Source organism: Mytilus galloprovincialis, chromosome 7 (assembly GCF_965363235.1).
Source record: "Mytilus galloprovincialis chromosome 7, xbMytGall1.hap1.1, whole genome shotgun sequence".
Taxonomy (NCBI): domain Eukaryota; kingdom Metazoa; phylum Mollusca; class Bivalvia; order Mytilida; family Mytilidae; genus Mytilus; species Mytilus galloprovincialis.
The window spans coordinates 68,287,956-68,309,645 of NC_134844.1; the positions used below are offsets into that span (position 1 = coordinate 68,287,956).

The 21,690-nt window shown below is 31.8% G+C and overlaps 3 long non-coding RNA genes across 4 annotated transcripts in view; 1 reads left to right on the forward strand and 2 right to left on the reverse strand.

Moving 5' to 3' along the window:
- Positions 1–3,117, forward strand: part of LOC143083532 (uncharacterized) — a 69,336-nt gene extending 66,219 nt beyond the window's left edge. For both annotated transcript variants that reach the window (XR_012980769.1, XR_012980768.1), the window contains exon 3: positions 1,875–3,117. This is a non-coding gene — a long non-coding RNA (uncharacterized LOC143083532). The remainder of the gene's footprint in view (positions 1–1,874) is intronic.
- Positions 3,118–3,612: 495 nt separating this feature from the next.
- On the reverse strand, positions 3,613–8,328 carry LOC143083535 (uncharacterized). The gene is made up of 3 exons (XR_012980771.1): positions 8,220–8,328; positions 6,334–6,513; positions 3,613–4,714 (listed from the first exon to the last, which is right to left on the reverse strand). It is a non-coding gene; the product is annotated as an uncharacterized LOC143083535 (long non-coding RNA).
- LOC143083533 (uncharacterized) lies at positions 8,325–20,242 on the reverse strand. The gene is made up of 6 exons (XR_012980770.1): positions 20,155–20,242; positions 18,207–18,273; positions 12,078–12,334; positions 10,643–10,841; positions 9,260–9,486; positions 8,325–8,356 (listed from the first exon to the last, which is right to left on the reverse strand). It is a non-coding gene; the product is annotated as an uncharacterized LOC143083533 (long non-coding RNA).
- Positions 20,243–21,690: the final 1,448 nt, after the last annotated feature.

Below are 21,690 nucleotides of genomic sequence, written 5' to 3' on the forward strand. Positions count from 1 at the left end.
ATTGTAATTATTATTATATAGTCTAGCTAAATATAAAAGGGTTTGTGTTTTAATAAAACATTCTATAGGCAATCTTCCTAATTCAACTCTTGCTCCTAAATTGGATGCATTTTTTCTTATCCCTAGAGTAGATTTACAAAATTTAAGATGCATATTTTCTATGGGGGTTTTGTCTATAAAATCAAGTTGATTAATTTCTTTTCCTGAAGTTAAGGCTCTGCTTTTGGCTCGATGAAAAGAAATATATGTATTCAAATATGTTACTTCTGAATTATAGGTCATAATTGGTTTCACTAAAGAATCAAAAAGATTATTTGCTACTTTTATAGGTAGATTATTCAATGATTTAGTATATGATTTTATTGCAAAAAATACTTTTTTTGCTTTTTTTGTCAGCTCTAAAGTACTTTGTGATAAATTTCCATTACATTTTATCAACATTCCCAAAAATGAATATTCTGTTACACTCTCTATGGCTTTATTCTCATAGTAAATATGTTTTTATCACTTTTATGTTTTGACTGACTAAAAATCATGGATTTAGTTTTGTTTGTATTCAAAGAGAGTTGCCATTTGTTACAATATAATTTAACGTTATTTAAACTGTTTTGTAGACCCTCTTTTGATTCTGACAGGATTAAAAGATCATCCGCAAAAAGAAGGCATCCTACCTTACTATTTATAAGTTTAAGGGGACTTGAATCATTTCCCTCAAAATTTTTTACAATATCATTTATAAAGACATTAAATAAAGTGGGACTTAGTGTGTCTCCCTGTTTAACCCCTCTAGCAATATTAAAATATTCTGATACATAATCTTTATATTTTAAAGATGATTTAGTATTTAAGTATTGTTGTTTTATAACTCTATAAAAAGACTTGCTAACTCCCATTTTACATAATTTATAAAGTAAAGCAGTTCTCCATACTGAATCAAAAGCCTTTTTCAGATCTATGAAGCAGGCATAAATCTTTTTTTTTTTCTCTTTATGTAAATATTTATTAATTAAGGACTTTAATAAAAAGATGCTATCAGCTGTTCTGTGATTTTCTCTGAAACCAAACTGACAATCACTTAATTGTTTGTCAACAATCTTGATTAGCCTATTATTTAATATGGCATTAACAATTTTTGGTAGATTACTTATAAGAGAAATGCCTCTATAATTATTAGGGTCTAACTTGTCACCTTTTTTATGTAAAGGGATCATGAAAGATAATTTCCAAGAATCTGGATAATGTTAACTAGTATCATTTAATATGTTAAATGAAAGATAGTTATATGCAAAATGTTTCGTAGGGTTTCAGGTTGCACTTTGTAACTACAGCTGTTTCTCAAAACACGCCTCTTTTGAGGAGACATTGAATATTCATAGAAAATTAATTTTGTTTACATAATGGTTTCCAGTAATGCTTTCTGTGTTCCATCTCACAGAGACCTAACTTGGCAATGTTACTAGTAAATAAACATGTGCATATTGTTTACATTGAAATCTGTGGTAACCTTTCATTCGAGGTAGGGATAGTTAAGAAAATTAGTATTAGTTTAAACTCTGAGAAGTTCAGGGCCTATAAACGTTGAAAATATACCGCACAGCCCTATATTTTTGTGATGCATATGACCATTCAATTCTAGGATACAATTTTTTTTCAAAACTTCATAGTAAAAGTGGTACAGTTTTAGCCGTAAAAGGAGTTCCTATGGGAAATTGCATTGTCAATATTTACAGAAATGCAACCTTCAATATGTAATTTGTTATGTCAAGTGATCGGCAGTTTGTGCAGATCTCATTTGTTTTGTTTTTTATAAATTATTATCTTTCTAGCTAACCACACACGGCTCTGACAATTAAGAGTTTAATTTTCTATTCCAGCATTTCGAAATAGAGGAAATACAGAACCAAGAGATCATCCAACTTTGGTTTCACAAAATCGTGGACCTGATTTCCAAATCACAAATACAACAAATTCCTCAACAGAAACAGTCAATATTGCACCATCTTCCAATATAGAAATACATGAACCGCAGCAACACTTTTTTATAGAAGGGACCGGTAGCAGATTGGTTCAGCCTCTGCCGACTCGCATTGAGCCATCATGTCCACATGAGAAACCACCGCCATCATATGAAGACGCCTGTAAATACTATGTAGATAAGTGATATCGATGAAAAGTGATAGTACAAAATAGAATATAGAAATATTGAGACACAACACATATATATATATTGGAAAAACGTTGACAGTTTCGTGAATGAGATATAATGATACGTTCTTCGTTTGGGATGTCACAATGATGATTGCAACGTATTGCTCCTTATTTTGTATGGTGTTTTTTCTATATTATTGGTCTTTCAGTCTTAATGGTTTATGCAATATCGTTGTCTTTGTTTGAAGAATTAATATTTTGTATTGTCCTTTGGATGTCTATTTTTAACGATATTCAATATTCAAGTGTGAAGCATATAATTTTGAAGACAGTTTAATAAGTACATCATGTACATAGCGAAAACACTTCTGGCAAGCATGAACTGAAATAGTATGAGTTTTCTGTCAATAGTTTATAATACTGTGCGGTTATGGTGAACCCTTTTAAAAGGAAGTTGGCATTACATTTTTAAAACGTTACAAATGTAGGTATATGGTTACTGTAATGTACTAGATGACAGTGTTGAAATACAAGTACAACGTCAGTTTAACAGATCATAATGGTCTTCTGTTATGATCTTTCTTCTTATAAAACACGGAAAAGTTATGAAAACTAACCTTTCAATCTAATATGATAATTGTAGTACTCGAAAACACGAACAATTTCATTTTAAAGTATTAAAAATCTTTTTTTCTGAATATAATTAAAAAATGATACTTCGATATCAAATACAACTCATATACTTAAGATAAATCGATCTGATGGTATATAGCTTTACGGAAAGAAAATACGGCACAGTTCACTCGATGTTTAAATTACCGAATTGTGTGTTAAGAATATAGTTTGTATAGACTAGTATAGGTGTAAGACAAGGAATTTGTTCAGCCATAATTTATTTCATTAATCTCAAATTATCTATTACGGGATGACGGGGAAAATGGTTCAGAATAAAACTATATGGCACGTCAACCTTGTTATAGGGCCATAACAATGAAAAGCTACCCATTTTTCTGTTGACAACTAGATTGTATAGAATTTTGTATGACTGGAATCAGAATAAAATAGAGGCAAATCATATCTAATGGATATTCAAACTCATTAATCGATAATACAAAACTGATAATGCTTTAACACAAAAAAAGAATACAAAGAAATAACATTATACAAAACATAAAATAGAAAACAGCCGACAGAAAACATTAAACCAGCCAATAAAATGGACGGGGTGATGTGGTTTCAGGTGCACTGAATGGGTAAGCCGATCCTGCTTTACATGTGGGACTCGTAGTGTTGCTAGAAAATAAGTGTTCGAACAACCCTGTGTCATTTTTTTTTTGAAATTTAAGAAATGAACAAGCGGCTTTAATATATAAAAAAACTAAGATTGTTTTAGGTAAATCAGAAAAGGCTAGTATGATTCATTTAACCTCATAAGCATACTGATGATGATTATTGATAACTACATTTAAAGTTATTTTTTTATTGTTGTTGTTTTGTACATCATATTGATGTCACCTCTTTTATTATTATTGTTGTTTTAAACATGATATTTATAAATGTTTTAGCCTGAAACCTCAGTTTTATACACACGTTTACATAATACGTGTTTCTTCATAAATTAACAGTTCAATTGCACAGATTAATTCATGTTCATAAACATGTTAAATGAAGAGACAGTTTTTGACTCGGTACTGTTTCATGTGTTTTGTCTTTTCGTTTTGTTTTTCATTACGCCATGACCGTTTGATCTGTTGCAGCATGATCAAATTATGGTCCGTTGTATCTGATGTCTGACATTCTAGTACCATGTCGAATGATATTGCCTTGTTGACATTTCTTCAATTATGCATTGCGTCAGAAAGGCTGTTCACATCTTTGACTTTTCTTCTCCTTTGATTGAGATCGACCAATTTAAGACAACCTTAAAAAGGTTGGTAATAACTACATACACCTTCATAGTAAAGAGGCGCAGCTAGTAAACAAACTATTAGAAATGTTATTTTTATATCATCCTTATACGATTAAAGGAGGTTAAGCTCGTAATCAAAACGTTGTAAAGGCAGACACCTCCTAATACGAAGGAGAAAAAGCTAATATATACAACGTCAGGATGATTGTTTAAATATGTACACTTTCTCATATGAAGCCTGTGGCGAAGCTCGTACAAACGTAAGAAAGGCCAATACCGCCTCATATAAATGAGGCAGAGCTTTAAACAAACGTCACCTAGGCTGGTCACATCAACTGACCTCCTCGTACGAAGGAGGCTGATCTGTATCGTGATATTCAATGTTTTCTGACCATGATGATAGTTGATGCAAGTGTAAGTGAGAGTAATTTTGAGTTGCATCCTGTAACTGTTCGTCATTTATTGTTTCTGAATTGTCATTAGCAAATGTTGTACCATGTACAGACATTGGTCCTATTTCTGGAACATTACGAACATCTATGATACTTCCTCGCATGTTTTCTGAATAACCAAGATCTTCGTCACTGGATTCAGATGCTGTCGGTTGATCTTCCGTTCGTTGATGTATAGTGTTCTGCATGCCATTCATACCTTCAACTACAATTTAGAAAAAAATGTTTCGTCGTGTTAATCGTATTCCCCGTTTTACGTACTTTTTCAAATTCAATATAAAGTCTCACATGCAGCACAATATCAATACGATTGTATTGAGACTTATATACATGTTGAGTTAACGTACATGAAAAAAACATGTCTGTGCTCGATGTTTTTATAAGTATGTAAGACTCTAAAGTGCGATGGGGACGCTAAAGTACGATGGTCACGCTAAAGTACGATGGTCTTCGCTAAAGTGCTAAGTCTACACACGCTAAAGTGTGATGGTCCGGGAAAAAATAGACGTAAGAACTTGGTTTAATTATGGCGTTATCAGTCGTTTGTACAAATTCAGAATTAAAATTACCGGAAGATAAATTACAAATATTTAATTAACACCTTGAAACAAAATGTTAATGACTGAATTGATTTAAACCTGATCGTGCTTTGTCGGCAAATTTGTGTTTTTTTCTGTACCTGGTAGAACTATGACTATATGAGGAGGTGTTGCCATTAGTGACGGCAATCTACACCAATTAAATTTTGTAAAAAGACTAATTTTTAACCTCGAATCTTACTCTGTTGGTCTATCTCACTTTAGTGTGACATACCATGTATTTTAGCGAACAAACAACCATCGCACTTTAGCATGACCATCGCATTTTAGAGTCCTATAAATAGTACAGCAACATAGATAAATAAAGCATCCCTTTTCCTTTTACTACACTACAACAATGTTGTTTGAAAATGTATACCTATCTTATTTCTGTTGGCAGTAGACCATCCTTTTTTAACTGGGCAATATCCTAAATCATGAAATGCTGGTTTTGCTAAACATTGTTCAAGGCTTGTGTTTCTACCAGGTAAACATATTACTATTAATGTTTATTATAACAATAATTTTACAGCAAAACTAACTGAAAATTAGGTGAGATACAATTGTATCAAAATATTTGTCTCTAAACTAACAAAAAGCACAATCAACAATTATTCAATTGGAGTATGGGGACAGAAAAAAGTTATCAAAGGTACCAGGACAGAAGAGTGTAGTTCTGACAATGACTTGTGTCGTGTAAAAATCTCGTAGAGTATATCGCTGTAAAAGGCGGTGAAGCATTGGACTTGTATTTCAAATATTTATCAAAAATAGATATATAAAACTTTAAGATGCATACGTTATTTGTAATTACAAAATGAGAATCAATTTAAAGTCCTTTTCTTTGCACATGTTGTTTGTATTATTTTATTTTAAACAATTCATTTACACAAGGATAAAAATTGGATAGCTAAAACGAATATCATAGTTTACAAAGATATTTAACTAAACTATGTTATATATGTGCACATTCCAAGTCAGAAACAATTTTGACGATTTTTACTGACTCTCATATTTGTTTTTCGTTAACTGTTTTGTCATACACGAAGCGGTTGTTTTGTTTTCTAATCGTGGCATTTTATAGCTGCCAATGCAGTATGAGGTTGTACGGTGACATATTATTGATTAAATCCACACATGCATCGTCATTTAAAATTTCAGCGTAATCTTTGTCATTCAAACATAAAATTTAAAAAAAAAATCGTATGAAAGGCTTTAAACATGTTAAATGAGCATTTACAATTACCTGGCCTCGGTTTGCTTTCCTTGCTTTTTCTTTTATACGTATATTTACAAAAACATCCACACACCATTACCAAAACAGACGAAATTATTAGGTAAATGATTGCTGTCATGTTTTTACTATCATTATATTCATCGCCTGATTCCGCGTACAAACTAGAGTATCCTGTCCTTGTCCTCCATTCTGTAGAATAAAGAAAAAAACAACGTTTGGAACAACTACTGAACATTAACATCCCTATCAGGAATCAGAAAACAATCGTAGCAAGGGGGCGAAAGATACCAGAGGTACAATAAAACTCATAGATCAAAAAGAAACTTACAATGCCATAGCTAAAAAAAAAAATCGATGTTTACATAATATCAATAATGTGGTTATTTTTATAAATTTCCTGTTAACAAAACTTTGAATTTTTCAAAAGCTAAGGATTTTCTTATTCCAAGCATAGATTACCGGTATTTGGCTTTGGTGTTTGGAATTTTGGATCCTCAATGCTTTTCGACTTCGTACTTGTTTAGCTTAAAAATATTTTGATAAAAGCGTCACTGATGAGTCTTATATAGACGAAACGCGCGACTGGCGTACTAAATTACAATCCTGGTACCTTTAATAACTATTTAATTATTTTTAGGCATTTACAATCAGACTATCTTATTTTGAAGTTCATGGGTGCGTCTTTTCTAAGGAAATATGAATCTGGCATACAAAATTAATAACCCGGTAACTCAAAGTTAACTAACAAAAAATACCGAACTCCGAAGAAAATTTAAAAGGAACGCACGTAGTCAAATGGCAAAATAAAATGCTAAAACACCTGCACGAAACAATTGTAATAATCCTGACTTAATACACACATATTCTTATGTAAAAATCAGGGATTAAACCTGAATATGATGCTACATTAACCTTTAAAGTTAGTTTTCAAAAGACAAATTAAAAGTAACTTTTCATTACGAGTATTCGTCACTGGAAAAAAAATTACTCATTATATAAAATATGATCTCAATAGGTTTTAAATGTGCACGATTGATAATAAAAAGAGTGTCGGAAAATAATTGCACTGAATGAAAGGTGTATTACCAAAGTTAATGCAGTTACCAGTTACTACAATCCTGCCTCATATTGATACAATTGCACAACTCACCAATTTCGTGAAGGAACATTCAATTTGTTCATAAATTGTTCATTGCTTAACATCAGACAATGAAATACTTTTGTATTAACCTTATTATATTCAAGAACGTTCAGGCTATTATATTGAATTTGAGCATTTAATATTCGCATTAGTTTTAAACTTTATCTTGTGCCTCGTCTCGCTTAAAGTGAAATACAAAAGTTCATTTCAATTCTGAATTAATCTGTTCGGTTAATACATACGATGACATTGCACTTTTTTATTCATGTGTCGATTGCTGTTGTTGTAAATGTGAAATTTAATGAATGATAAAGTCCTTTTGGTATCTTTCGCCCCTCTTTTAATCAGAATGTTCTACTTAAATAACTAGGTTGGCTTCAGCGTTATTTAAAAAAAAATCATGAAACTTGACCTTTAGGAACGCTATCGCCCAGACGTGTTTAGTATTTACGTTCGCTTCGAAATAATATATAATTTTACAAAAATAGAAAAAAATTAAAAAATATAATTTTTATTAATTATAAATATATAATAAAAAAATAATCCATAATTTAAAAAGGCGACTTCCTATATTACAGAATTTACACTTTCAAAACACATGCGAGAAAATATAAAACGTCGTTACAATCGAATTGCAATCTATAATTTGTTAATCATAATGAATATGTTTCTGTTCCTGATATTTTCTAAATTGATAGATATATTACGGAGTAGAACGTTGGTCCTTCCGTCTGCAATCTTGATGGAACCCTACCTTTTGGTGTTTGAATTGGACACAACTGTGAATCTTTATTATCGGGAATGATTCGAATGTTTGCAATGCATCTTGTTGTACTGTAACATTTCAAGTTGAAATCATCACCATTTTTCCCGCAAACTGTTTTTTAATACCTGAAGTAATTAAAACGAGGATAAAAAAAATACTACGATTAACATAGCTTTAAAAATCAATGCATATGAAAGCAATACGAAGTCTATAAAGGCATGAATTAAACTCAATTGAACATTGGTGGATAGTATTTGCATTGACATTCATAACACATTACAGTATTTTGAGAAAGTTCCTTATAAACTTATGGGATACTTTTGAGAAAAAATCTAACATTTATTTATTGTGTCTATTTAGTTAACGCATCAATGTAAATATAACGGAATTGGATGAGACTGTCATCAAAGTGAGAGGGTTAGCACTATAAAACGTTTAATCCACCATTTTCTACATTTGAAAATACCTGTACCAAGTCAGGAATATGACAGTTCTTGTCCATTCGTTTTTGATGCGTTTTGTTATTTGAAATTGCCATGTGATTATGGACTTTCCAAATTGGTTTTCCTCTAAGTTCAGTATTTTTGTGATTTTACTTTTTATTTGCAACTCTAGCAATCAGTCACTGGTGTTAAAGGTTTATGATCTTCTTTTACTAAAGATATTGGATTCATTTTCAATAAAGATGTAACATAATCTCAGAATGTTGATGTGGTATCACTGAAAAAGTAATCTGTGTTCCTCAGCCGATATGTCTCTTAAAATTTTCTCTCTGGTATCATATCTTATAAGTTAAGTAAAACAAGATGGAAACTTGTTTATTGAAAACTATAAACAGATGAGACAGAAAACCAACACGTTATGAGTTCATTCCCAATTTGTCTTTGTGTTACAATTAAACAGTATTTAATTTGTGTAGACGAAGAGCGTTTCAAACTATTGTCAGTCTTTCTACCATAAATGACACATCATATCAATTAAGTAAAAGTTAAAAAAAAATAATTCTGAATTGTATACAAATATCATACCAATACAGAGTTATTATTAATTTCTACTGTTACATGACACAACTCTCTTCCCCAAACATACATGTACTGGTATGATTCAAAACATATTTGAGCAGAATCATTGACATAGAAAGCTATAGACCGACATGGTGGACACCATCCAAAATTGTTCCAATAGCTTCGGTACATGTATGAATATTCCACATCTCTATCGCCGACACAAACCTCACGTCCACAATAACCTGTCACTACAATAGACACATGTGATTGTACATGGTTTCATTACTTAAATACAGTGGATTCATTAATATTCGTTGAAAGCCAAATATCGAGGCTTCATGGGTACAAGTGAACTTCAAATTCAAATGTTTAACGTACATGTATCACTCATTTGTCACTATTTTTTTCAAGTTTGAATACGAAGATTGGTTAAACCACGAAATCAAATATTAATCCACGAAATTGAAACCAATGAAATTAAGTTAATCCATTGTATTTATTATTTAGTCAAATATTTCCATTAAAACAATAAGTTCTTGCTGCACACAAAGTATCTCTTAATCAGTTCAGTTTTTATTGATGTTCGTGTTGCTCAGGCAATTGTTTTCTTTGCTGTGGTTTGTATGCAGATTTTTTAGTCTCTGGGTCGATTATATTTTTTTGCCATGGCATTTTTTAAGTTTGTCTAACAACCACGAATGTTTATGTCCTTTTGGTATCATTCATTTTTTTTTTTTAGTTTGTTACCCATGACAATACCTTCATTAAAAGACGGGGGAAATGTTTAAGTGTTATCTAGAATGAATTATAAATGACTGCTATGATTTGATCACGTTAGGTTTTATCATGTTTCTTTATTTTGCAAATATATATATAGATACTAGATATAGTAGATTTAGTATGTTATGAACATTTGAGTAAGGAGCCTATAATTCAGTGGTTATCGTTTGTTTATGTGTTACTTTTTTTTCGTTCATTTTTTGTACATAAATAAGGCCGCCAGTTTGCTGGTTTGAATTGTTTTGTGGAAAGAAGAGAAGCGACACACAAAATGAGGTCTTCTCGTTTAATAGTATAGATATGAAAAAAAATGTGAAGATACCTATATCTAAATATTTTCAAAAAAACTGAATTAAATATGCTTGAGTTTTTTTCTAGAATCGGGTCTCAAGATAAATGAACAGTTTACTTTAAATCATGACAATGTTCTTTTTTTATTTAAAAACAAAGTGCATCATATCAAAAACATTCAATATTAAAATGGTTCGTCTTCCATGGTCTCATCAGAGCATAAGGACACATAAATACGAATAAAACTAGAAAAATAAATTTAAAACATATTAAAATAAGGTATCGAAATAAATACCTTATTTTAATAGGACACAACCTTTTTACCATACTTACGCCTCTCTTTTGGTAGTCCGTAAATTGTAGGCGTTTGGTAGCACGAACTACAGGAACGATATATGATATTAGTCATCATGTTGTCAAATCTGGTACTGATGTAATTAATATCTTTTTTGGTTTTCATTACATACCTCAGAAATATGGTTGTGGTCGGAAAATGACCTGTCCATGTAGGATTAGAATCACAATCTAGAGTCTGTGGAAAGAAATAAAGTATTTTGTATTGAACGACTGCTAGATTAACAAGACATATATCATGATTAAAAAGATAAAAGTATTATTGATTTTATTTGATCATAACTGTTGAATATTGAATAGATTTGCATGACGTGTAGTGGGTATACATCATTCAGACAGTAACCAAACAAACAAAAATTGAACATGATTAACCTACAAAGCCAGTGGCGGATCCAGCCATTTTAAAAAGTGGGGTTCACAACCCAGAGTAAAGGGGGCGTTCCCAACCCAGAGTAAAGGGGGGGGTTCTAACTATATGCTCCCATTCAAATGCATTGATCGACTCAAAAAAGGGGGGTTCTAACCCCCGGACCCCCCTGGATCCGCCACCAAAAGCTTCGTTATTATGTTATATTTTAAACAAATTGAACAGTTTCTGTTATTAAGGGCTGTGAAGATCTTCCGTTTTGACCGAATTATCGGCGAAGACCAGTGCTATTCCTTTATGTTTATATGTTTTATGTTGTCGTGCATTGTTTCATGAATGGATTATTCTAACCTTAATTTGTGTAAGCATTAAAAGTAATGTAATTCTAGGATTTTGTATGATTTGTTATATTTCTTATGTTTGATTTTTTCCCCAAACAAAGAAAAAGCTGTTGTATGTTTAAGATGTATGCCGTTTTCAAAACGAGAAGCGTGACTTAAACATTTAAAATAAACTATTCAACATGTTCAACTTATGTTGAAAACAAGGCTATTTCAAATTTTATGTGTATAAGTAACTTTTGTAGATAGTTTGTGTATTGTAGTCAATTCATGCCATTTAACAAATGTTTAAGTAGCTTTAACTTTTTACACATATCCGGTTAATTTTTTCAGAAAAAAAAACTCATCCTCCTGAAACCCTTATTCCTTTTGTCAGATCTTTTTAAGTAATCTTTTATGTTTTGGTTCCTCTCAAATTTGATATAATCTTAATTGATTATGAAAAAATGATCTAAACATTCAAAAAAAAATTAAGATTGAGCTCATGCTTCTATTGAAATTTATTTTTTAATTTTCAAATTCTTAAAAAGAAAAGTACATAAATGTATAAACTAGCTAGAAATATTTTTTTTAATTAATGCCCCTGACTGTTTACAATATTTAAATAAAAATCAATCTTTCTTAACAAAATGTACAGGAATAGTTTTAAATCAACAAAATAAATGGATTAGATGTAACAACTTTGTAGAAAAATAACAATGTTTACCTCAATATTTTTATTTATTAAAGGTTCTCCTGGGTAGATTTCTACTTTATACCCACAATCAAGCATGCTCTTTACGGAAACTGTTACTTCTGTTTTGCTACGCATGAAGGTACCATAATCCAGATTAACTATATAATAGCAGCCGTCAATGCCGGAAACGTTACCACTTTCATTCCTAGTTAGTATCAGCTGAACGTCTTTATTTAAGCTGGTCGATAGGATATCAGTATTGCAGTTTTCACTGGTAAGATCAACAACTGTAATATATAAAGTATGTATTTTTATGTAACATAGCACTGTACACTATAAATATGACGCTTACAATTTAAACGTCAGTGTGACATGCGAAGGGTTTTATGTAGATACGGGTGAATCCTTAACGATTTTTATCATTTATTTACATGTTTATTCCATATGTTCAGATCCTAAACGTGTGATATCTATTGTTTTAATAACCTAAACATATAATATATATTGTTTGTATACCTTCAACATTAATGTCTATTGCGCGGATATCTTTAACGTGTAATTCTACTGCGTTTAGAACATTAACATGTAATATATATTGTGCGTTGACCCTACACCTGTAGTGTATATTGTGCGTAGACCTAAACGCGAACTGTATATTGTGCTTATACCCTGAATGTGTAATATCTATTGCAGTAGGATTAGAAACGTGCAATGTATATTGCGCTTAGACCTTAACGTGAAATGTAGATTGTGCGTATACCCAAAACGTGTAATGCCTAGGTTTAGGATTGTTATCCATGATTTGTCTAACTTATTAAAAAAATGATAGATTGCATATGGAGTCGGGATTTGCTTCTTTCAGTTTCACAAATGATGAAATTGGACACACATTTGAATCTCTTTTTTCAGGAATAATTATAATTTCAACATTGCATCTGGTTGTACCTATACAATTCCATCCAGAATTGTCACCAAAGGTGAATTTAACTCTTTTGTTTTTTACACTCCAAGGGAGACACCATTTTGTCGGCAAACCGTCTTTTAATACATAAAAGAAATTGGTACGAGTTTTGCTTCCTTCAGAAATACAACGATGTACACACACACACACATACAAGGCAAAACCAATGTATAGAAAGTCGACATGAAGCCAATAATTGCTTATATCAACTCAATATGAACTTTGGTGGATAGTTTCATATTTGAATATCATACCACATCTACTTATTTTGATATTGTTCTTTATAACATTTTGAAATTCATTTGAGAAAACAATGTTGTTTATTTGTCGCAATCCGTCACTGGTTAGTTGTTTTTGAATTTTATTTATCGCTGCTAATAATATTGCTTTGGTCTTCTATCAAAGTGTTAGCTTATCTCGTTTTCGTGGATATCACCAGCGGTCAGTGCTCATTTGCCGACATGAAATATCATTGAAATTTTTTTTAACATAAAATTGTCCTTTCGATATCTTTCATTCCTAAGTTATCAAGTAAAACAAAATTTAAACAAGCTTGTTTATTGAAATGTCCAAATTGGTGAGACAGAAAAAGCGTCATGAGATCACTTCGAGTTTCTCGTTGTGTTACTGGTAGATAACAGAACTGTATAACTATTGTTTATAGATGAGAGCTTTCATGTCCAGCTGTTTATTTATTTTCTTAACCCGTTATTGCATTTCCATTAATAGACATTACATATCGTATCAAAACGTATCAAATATAAGAGAACTACGAAACAACAGAGACACAACACCGAAACGTAACACACACAGAAGCGAACTATAATGTAACAATGGCCATTTTCCTGACTTGGTACAGGGCATTATATGAAAAAATGGTGGGTTGAACTTGGTTTTGTTGCATGCCAAACCACCCGCTTTAATGGCAGTGTTTATCATAACATTAAAATGACAACATTACACGACAGGGTTACAATAAATAAACAGATCAATGGGAGAAAATATAGGACAGAGAAACAAACGAATAAAAGCCACCAAAAGATAACAGGTTAACACATATTTTTCTTCACCAGACGTGCGCTACGTCCACACAAAACTATGCTCAGATGTAAAATCTTTTAAAATCTAATGCTCCAAACAACCGCCATCCAACCAAGATTTTTATTCACCTTGCATATTTCAGTGACAAGTGAAAACACTCAACGAGTGCAGAACGAACTCATTTTAAAGCAAATCATTATTGAAATAATGAGTTTATTCTAAAGTTATAATCTTTAGGACTGAAAAAAGTAAAATAAATAAAAACTTCATGAAAAATTTCAAACGGAAAGTCCCTTATCAAAATGAAATATCAAAAGCTAAACACATCAAAAAATGGAAAACAACTGTCATATTCCTTACTTTTCTGTCCTATACTGTTAAATGGCAAGTTGCCTGATTTTTTTTAATGAACCTTTACATTGGTCGTTGTTGACCTAGCTCTGAGGTTTGCGTGTACAGTCTTACACTAACACAATGTAGTTTGTCGCTGTTATGTATATCCCATACACCGATAAAAATCATAATGACAAACAATATTTGATTGTAAAGCAAAAGTTGCAATAAATGTCTAAAATGTATAAAAAGGTCATACCAATACAGAGTTGTTATCAATTTCCACTTTGACATAACATAAATCTGTTCTCCAAAAAAACTTATATGCTTCAAAACATATTTGAGCGGAATCCTTCATATCAAAAGAAATAGCCCGACATAGTGGACACCTTCCAGAATTAAATATAGTTTGGAAACGTGTATGAATGTTCTACATCTCTATCGCCGACACAAACGTCACGTCCACAATAGTCTGTTACTACATTAAACACATGTGGTTGTGAATGCCTTCATTAGTGAAATAGTCATTTATTCAAGTATTCTCATTAAAAACAATACTGTCTTACGACACACAATGCTACTATTGATCACCCCGGTCTTTGGTGAGGTTCGTGTTGCTCAGTCATTTGTTTTCTTTGTTGTGTTTTGTATGCAGTTTTTTGTCTTTTGTCTTTTTGGCGATTTTTGTTTTTGTTATTGCATTGTCAGTTTGTTTTAGAACACTGAATTTGAATGTTCTGTTGGTATCATTCGTTTCTCATATACTCGGGACAAGACAAGAGCACTGTGTATATATATGTCCTCTAGATTGATTACGAAATAACTACAATTATGTAATCATGCGAGTTCATATCATCTTTGTCTGTTTGGTATATAAATACATATCTAAAATATGAAAACAATCATATCTACAGTGGAGATCACTTCAAACCTCTCATCAAATCTGTCAGAACAGTTCTAACCAAGAACTGATTTGGCCACTTCTATCATGTCTACCTAGAACTGACCCGGACAGTTCTACCCTACAACAGTTTTGAACAGTTCGACCAAGAACTGACCAAAGACAGTTTTGAACAGTTCGACTAAGAACTGACTAAAGCTATAATCGATTTAGTCGGTTCCAACCATAAAACAGTTTTGAGAACTAGTTGTCTTAAATATAAGGCGGTGGGTATTTTGACAGCTCCGGCAAAATATCGATTTATATAGAGTTTTGCTATTTTCCCGGTCTAAGGAACCAGAGGCATCCTCTAGTAGATCCAAGCCGGCCCTGAAGAGCAAGCCACCCAGGAGAAGGCAACAAAAACAGCCGTGATGCCTGCTGAGCAAGTCCAACAAACTACCAACACACAAACAGAGGCAAGAGACAGCGTAGTTGGACATGTACTAACACCAACTAAGTTCAAAGAGGAACCAGTTAGGGTTGTAGTCAATAGGGATATTGTCACCAGTCCCTACAACCACAACAAGGCCTGCCACCGCCTTGTATTTTACACCTCCACCAATGACAGAGGCAAGCGCAGTTTGAAGACTTTGAAGATGGGTTTGACATCGACCACCCAGACCTACTGCTCACACCACCGCACACATCGCACGTCTACAATGAACAATCCAAAGAGGCAATACAATCAGCCATACAAGCAGCACGTCCTGATACTCCGTACCAGCAAGACCAACGCAGTCGGAGTAAAATGAAGGCAGAAAGACCGACAGACTCCAGTCTATAGAATAGGTAGATACAGTCCGCGATATCCAGACAGGATAGTCGGACTCTAAACACCCATACATCATCATCCCGGTCTTGTTTTAGATTTTTAATCAACACAACATGTTGAACCCGCCGCTATTTTTATGTATGTGTCTGTCCCAAGTCGGGAGCTACGTATGTAAGTGCTATACATGCTATATTCCAGTTCAACTATATAATAGCAGCCGTCGATGTCGAAAAAGTAACCGTTTTTATTCCTAGCTAATGAAAGCTGTACGTTATTGCTTTCATTCCTAGCTGATACCAGTGGAACGAATTTATTTGAGCTGGTCGACAAGATAGTAGAATTACAGTTCACACTGGTAAGATCAACAACTGTAATCAATAAAGTATGTATTCGTATGCAGCATAACACTCTACTTTATAAAAATAACCCGTAGTTATTTACTGTCAGTATAACGTGTAAAAGATTGTATTTAGATTATATACGGATCGCATCCTTAACGGGTTTTTTTTATCATCAACGTATATATTTATGTCTATTGTATTCAGGTCCTGGACATGTTCTGTCTTTTGCCATGATTGTGCTAAGAACCTAATCATTTAATGATTTTGTTTTTATACCTTAAATATTTAATGTCTTTTTTGCGTATTTTCTAAACGTGTAATGTCTATTTCGTTTAGAACCTCAACATTATGTATATTATGTGTTTACCATAAAGCTAGTACATGTTGTACATCTGTTGTGGAGAGATTCTAAACAAGTAATGTACGTATACTAATAACAAGTAATGTGCGTATACTCTAAACATGTAATGTATATTGTGTTTAGTATTTCAATAAATTATTCGTCAACATTAAGGGCATACGATACAGTTTTGATTCCGTTTGATGAAAATTCCCATTTAGGCTAATTTGTGCCTGATTAAGTCAAATATACCTTCATGTGCTACTTTTTGAGTTAAATGAGGTCGAAGTTTTGTATATTCCCTCAAAATTCGGATTTGTGGCCGTATTTTTCCTTTCGAAAGACAGATATAACTTTTTTGTTTTAAAAGATAAACACAAATTGTTTTTTGTTAAATAATTTGTAATTTCTGTATTTTATAAGTATCCTAAAAATTTATGCATTTTTTATTCAGAAATAACTCATATTTATCAAATGGTCATGAATTGAGAAGAAAACGTCATTTTTGGCTGTATATTAATCAAAATTAAAAAAAAATGCACTATTTACAGTTTTCTTAAATTTGGTTGACATAATCCCTTTGCAAAATGAAACAAAATGTCGTTTTAAAAAATAAGGGTCAGTTTGAATGATAAAAATCAGTCAAAAAATGCATCTTTTTCCGATATGTCACAGTTTGACGTCGCGAAAATAACATTTGACGTTAGCAACGTCTTTACCTACCCTGTAACTGTATTGTATGCCCTTAACAGGTAGTGCTTATAATATGATGAGAATAGGCTATCCAAGAAGCAGTTCTCTGTATACAATATTTTTGAACGATACATTACAAGTTTTGCCTTTAATACTATAGGTCTGAGTAAAAGATTGTTTCTAATACAATTGTTTTAACATTTCTCTTTAATTATTATATAAAATTGAGAATGGAAATGGGGAATGTGCCAAAGAGACAACAACCCGACCATAGAAAAAAACAACAGCAGAAGGTCACCAACAGGTCTTCAAAGTAAGCGAGAAATTCCCACACCCGGAGGCGTCCTTCAACTGGCCCCTAAACAAATATATACTAGTTCAGTGATAATGAACGCCATACTAATTTCCAAATTGTACACAAGAAACTAAAATTAAACTAATACAAGACTAACAGAGGCTCCTGACTTGGGACAGGCGCAAAAATGCGGCGGGGTTAAACATGTTTGTGAGATCTCAATCCTCACCCTATACCTCTAGCCAATGTAGAAAAGTAAACGCATAACAATACGCACATTAAAATTCAGTTCAAGAGAATTCCGAGTCTGATGTCAGAAGATGTAACCAAAGAAAATAAACAAAATGACAATAATACATAAATAACAACAGACTACTATCAGTTAACTGACATGTAAACTATTATTATGGCTATATTAGCTTGTTAAGATACAAACATACCTTGGACATGTTGTACAGTTATAGATGTCGTAAACAACACAAAGACTAACGCTACCGACACATGGATCTACAATGCAAGAAATGAATCAATAATTTGGTAGATATGATTCACTGTAAGAAAAACATATTTATATCATTATTCAAATAGTTGTCTTTGAATATTCTGCTAACAACAATCACAAACACATTATAGTTATCAAAATTGCAGATTAATGTTATCAAATTCAGCTGCATGGACTGCAATTGAAAGCTGTGTGAGATTCCAAATCGAAACCAAGTACATGTTAGTTGTTCTACTTCTGCGGTCACTTGATCAGAAAGTGGATTTTGATTGTTAATTTATCCCTCAATAATTTCTCCATTTAATAAATAATAAGTATATCCAAACTTTTTGGATATAAGTCTTAAATTATCAATAATTAAGTATATGCTTCTTGATTCATGTCAGGAATCTGTTAATCGTGTGGGGTATCGTTTGCTACAGAATATCATATTTGTTTTGCATAAATCTGGCCGTCAATTTTTTGTTTGAATGGTTTTTCATCTGTCACGTTGAGGCTTTTAAAAGCTTGTTATGCAGTGTACGTTTTGCTTATTATTGAAGGTTCTACTATGATCTATATTTGCAAGCTTTAACGCCTTGATGGTCTTTAATGTAAAGCTACGCCATTGGCAATCTAATTAAATATTCTTATGTTATACTTCATAATCTTTTCAAATCTTAATACAACTGCAGTACCACATTCTCTTCTATGTTCCAAAGGTAATAAAAGCTTAAATTTCAGAACATATCTGTGCTTGATTTTTTGTGTATACCCATTACTTAAACGATGTGTTACGGAAACAAAAAGGGTTGTTGATGACGCATATGTGAACAATGTATTACTGAAGCATATAGAGCCTGTTGTTTATTGGTATGCAAAACATGCAAAAGTGTCGCCAGTAGTAGAATTTTTGTTTTTCTTTTTCTTTTCATCTTTTTTTTCATTTACAAAATGTAAGACAATAGCATCAATCATCAATCAAACGCGTCGGTCTCATGATATATCAGTTTTTCAACAGTTTATAAAACCACGTGTTTTATTTACTTCACACAAAGACAGTACCTTTTTTTGTAATTATTTTTGAATATCTGAATATTTATATTTTCATTAATGTTTTTTATTGTGTGTCGCTTCTTCGAACTAAATTCAAAAAAATAAAAATAGGCCTCTTTCCTAAGCGAGCTATCATTTGATTTTTTTTTTTGGAGGGCTAGGATGGAATTTGAAAAAAAAATGGAAAGGATTATTATTAAAAGAACGGACAGGCTCTGCAGCTGTCATGATAAACTAATACAAAAAAAAAACAAGACCGACCATAGAGAAAAAAGAAGAAAAAGATAAAGGCATGACAGCAATTACAAAAAACAAAGTTTTAGCTATTTACCAAGCAAGACGGTATGTGTAATTTAATCAGCACGGCTTATTGTCATTATTATTATTGGCTGTTTATTCAGATGACAGCAAAGAAGGAACAACGAGTTCTCAATTACGTCATGTGTTAATTGACAATATAATGTAGTGATCCAATACATTATGTATAAAACAGTACGAATTGGAATAAAAGTTCAAGGTTTGTGTTGTTGATAAATACGAATGATGTGATCGATCTAACGATTTTAATTAATCAACAGCAGGTTCAATACATCAGGAGAATCACAGTGTGTTATATATACCGAGATTAATCATGTTTATTACACACATTGTTTTACAATAATTACAGATCTTCAAATATATTTCTATGCCATTATACTTTTCCTGAGCATACTTGCCCTAATCAAGGTCAATACACAATAGCAAATGTGAACGTTTAAGTGTAAATGTATGTTGTCTATTGATTGTGATAAAAGTAATTTATTGATAATATATAACATTTATCTATTTTTGAAAATAAAATATTGACTTACTAGTGAAAAAGGCATGTTGTTGTTCCAATAACATAATCAAGATAATGTCAGCTCGACATACATTGATTGATTTCTTCTAAGAATAAATGATTGTAACACTCTGCTATCATACGGAATAGTTCATTAGATACATACGGAATTTCAATTTAGTAAATATGGGTAAAGATGTGGGTAAGTGTTTGTTATTGGAATTGTAGGATACGGTTGCTTTGCGATATGTTAAAATATAAATGAAATGAATTCTTTTTAGTTATGCCTATTACAAGATGTAAAGTCCGTACTGCAACAACCGAAACCTCCCGTATTTACTGTGGTTATACAGTCTTTCTTGATATTTTCCGGATACTTCATTTTGTTTGAACTTTCTTTTATTTATGATTAAATTAGTGTCATTAGTGTGTTGCCCTACGTATTTGTTTGGAATAATCTACAGATTTGAATTAACAAATTATTTTACGAAATAAAAGATTTTTTTATCTAAAATTAAACAAGAAAGAAAGAAAGTAATCAATTAAAACTAACTTATTTGAAATCAAATCAAATATAAGTATATAATGCACTAGTTTATTCAAATGTTTCACCATAACAAATAGTGGTATATTTCAGTGCCATGTATAAAGCATTGGTGCCTTCATTTAGAAAATAAACATAATCCAACGTAAAAGGAATAGAACATTGTTCTAATGATCTGGGGGGCCATGTTGGAACAGCGTTTTATGTTTTTGTATACATTTAAGAAGCAAGGATTTGATCGGGAAACGATGAAAAAAATGAAAAACAACACGTTAAATAATTGTATGCGTCTGAAGCGCTTTTCTTGATTTACCTTCATCAGAAACGCGCAAAGCCAAACATTTAAAAGTACCGAAACAGTTGAAGACCTATGTGACAAAACACTTTAAATAAATAGCTCAATTCATCTAAGGTCAATTTTGCAAAATTGATTAACGGACTATTTATTTTAAATGTTGCAAATTCTTTTTTCATTTCTGAATGTGTTTTTTTTTCCTATTTATCCAAAACGTGTCATGATAGCCTATTTCCTTTTTTCCATCATTATAGATAGTATTTACCTAAAAAGTAAGGCAGCTACAAATCTATAACCAAATCTCCAGTAATTAGAAATTGACTTAGTTGAGACCTTGCCATCATAAAAAGCTTCGTCAAATTCGACTTCTTTATGGACGTACGTGATCTGAACTTTTTCTGCAATACACAATAGTAGGGGAGCTCGCTCTTGTATATCTATTTAAAAGACTTAACCATTTATTAAGAGTTTGTTTAACTGGTAGCTTTTAGGATTTTAATAGATATGCACTTATATCATGTGAAAAGCACATGATAATTCCACTTCAATTATAATAGAAACGCAAACATGTGTTATCAGTAAAATGGACCAGTTCCGCAATATATATATATATATAATTGTGTACAAAAAAAAAATAGTAACACCTTATGTTTGTGGCATAACATCTTAGCCACTAGTTAATTGTTTTCTGTTTAGTATTAAAGTCATTTTAAGATCCATTTTGTTAC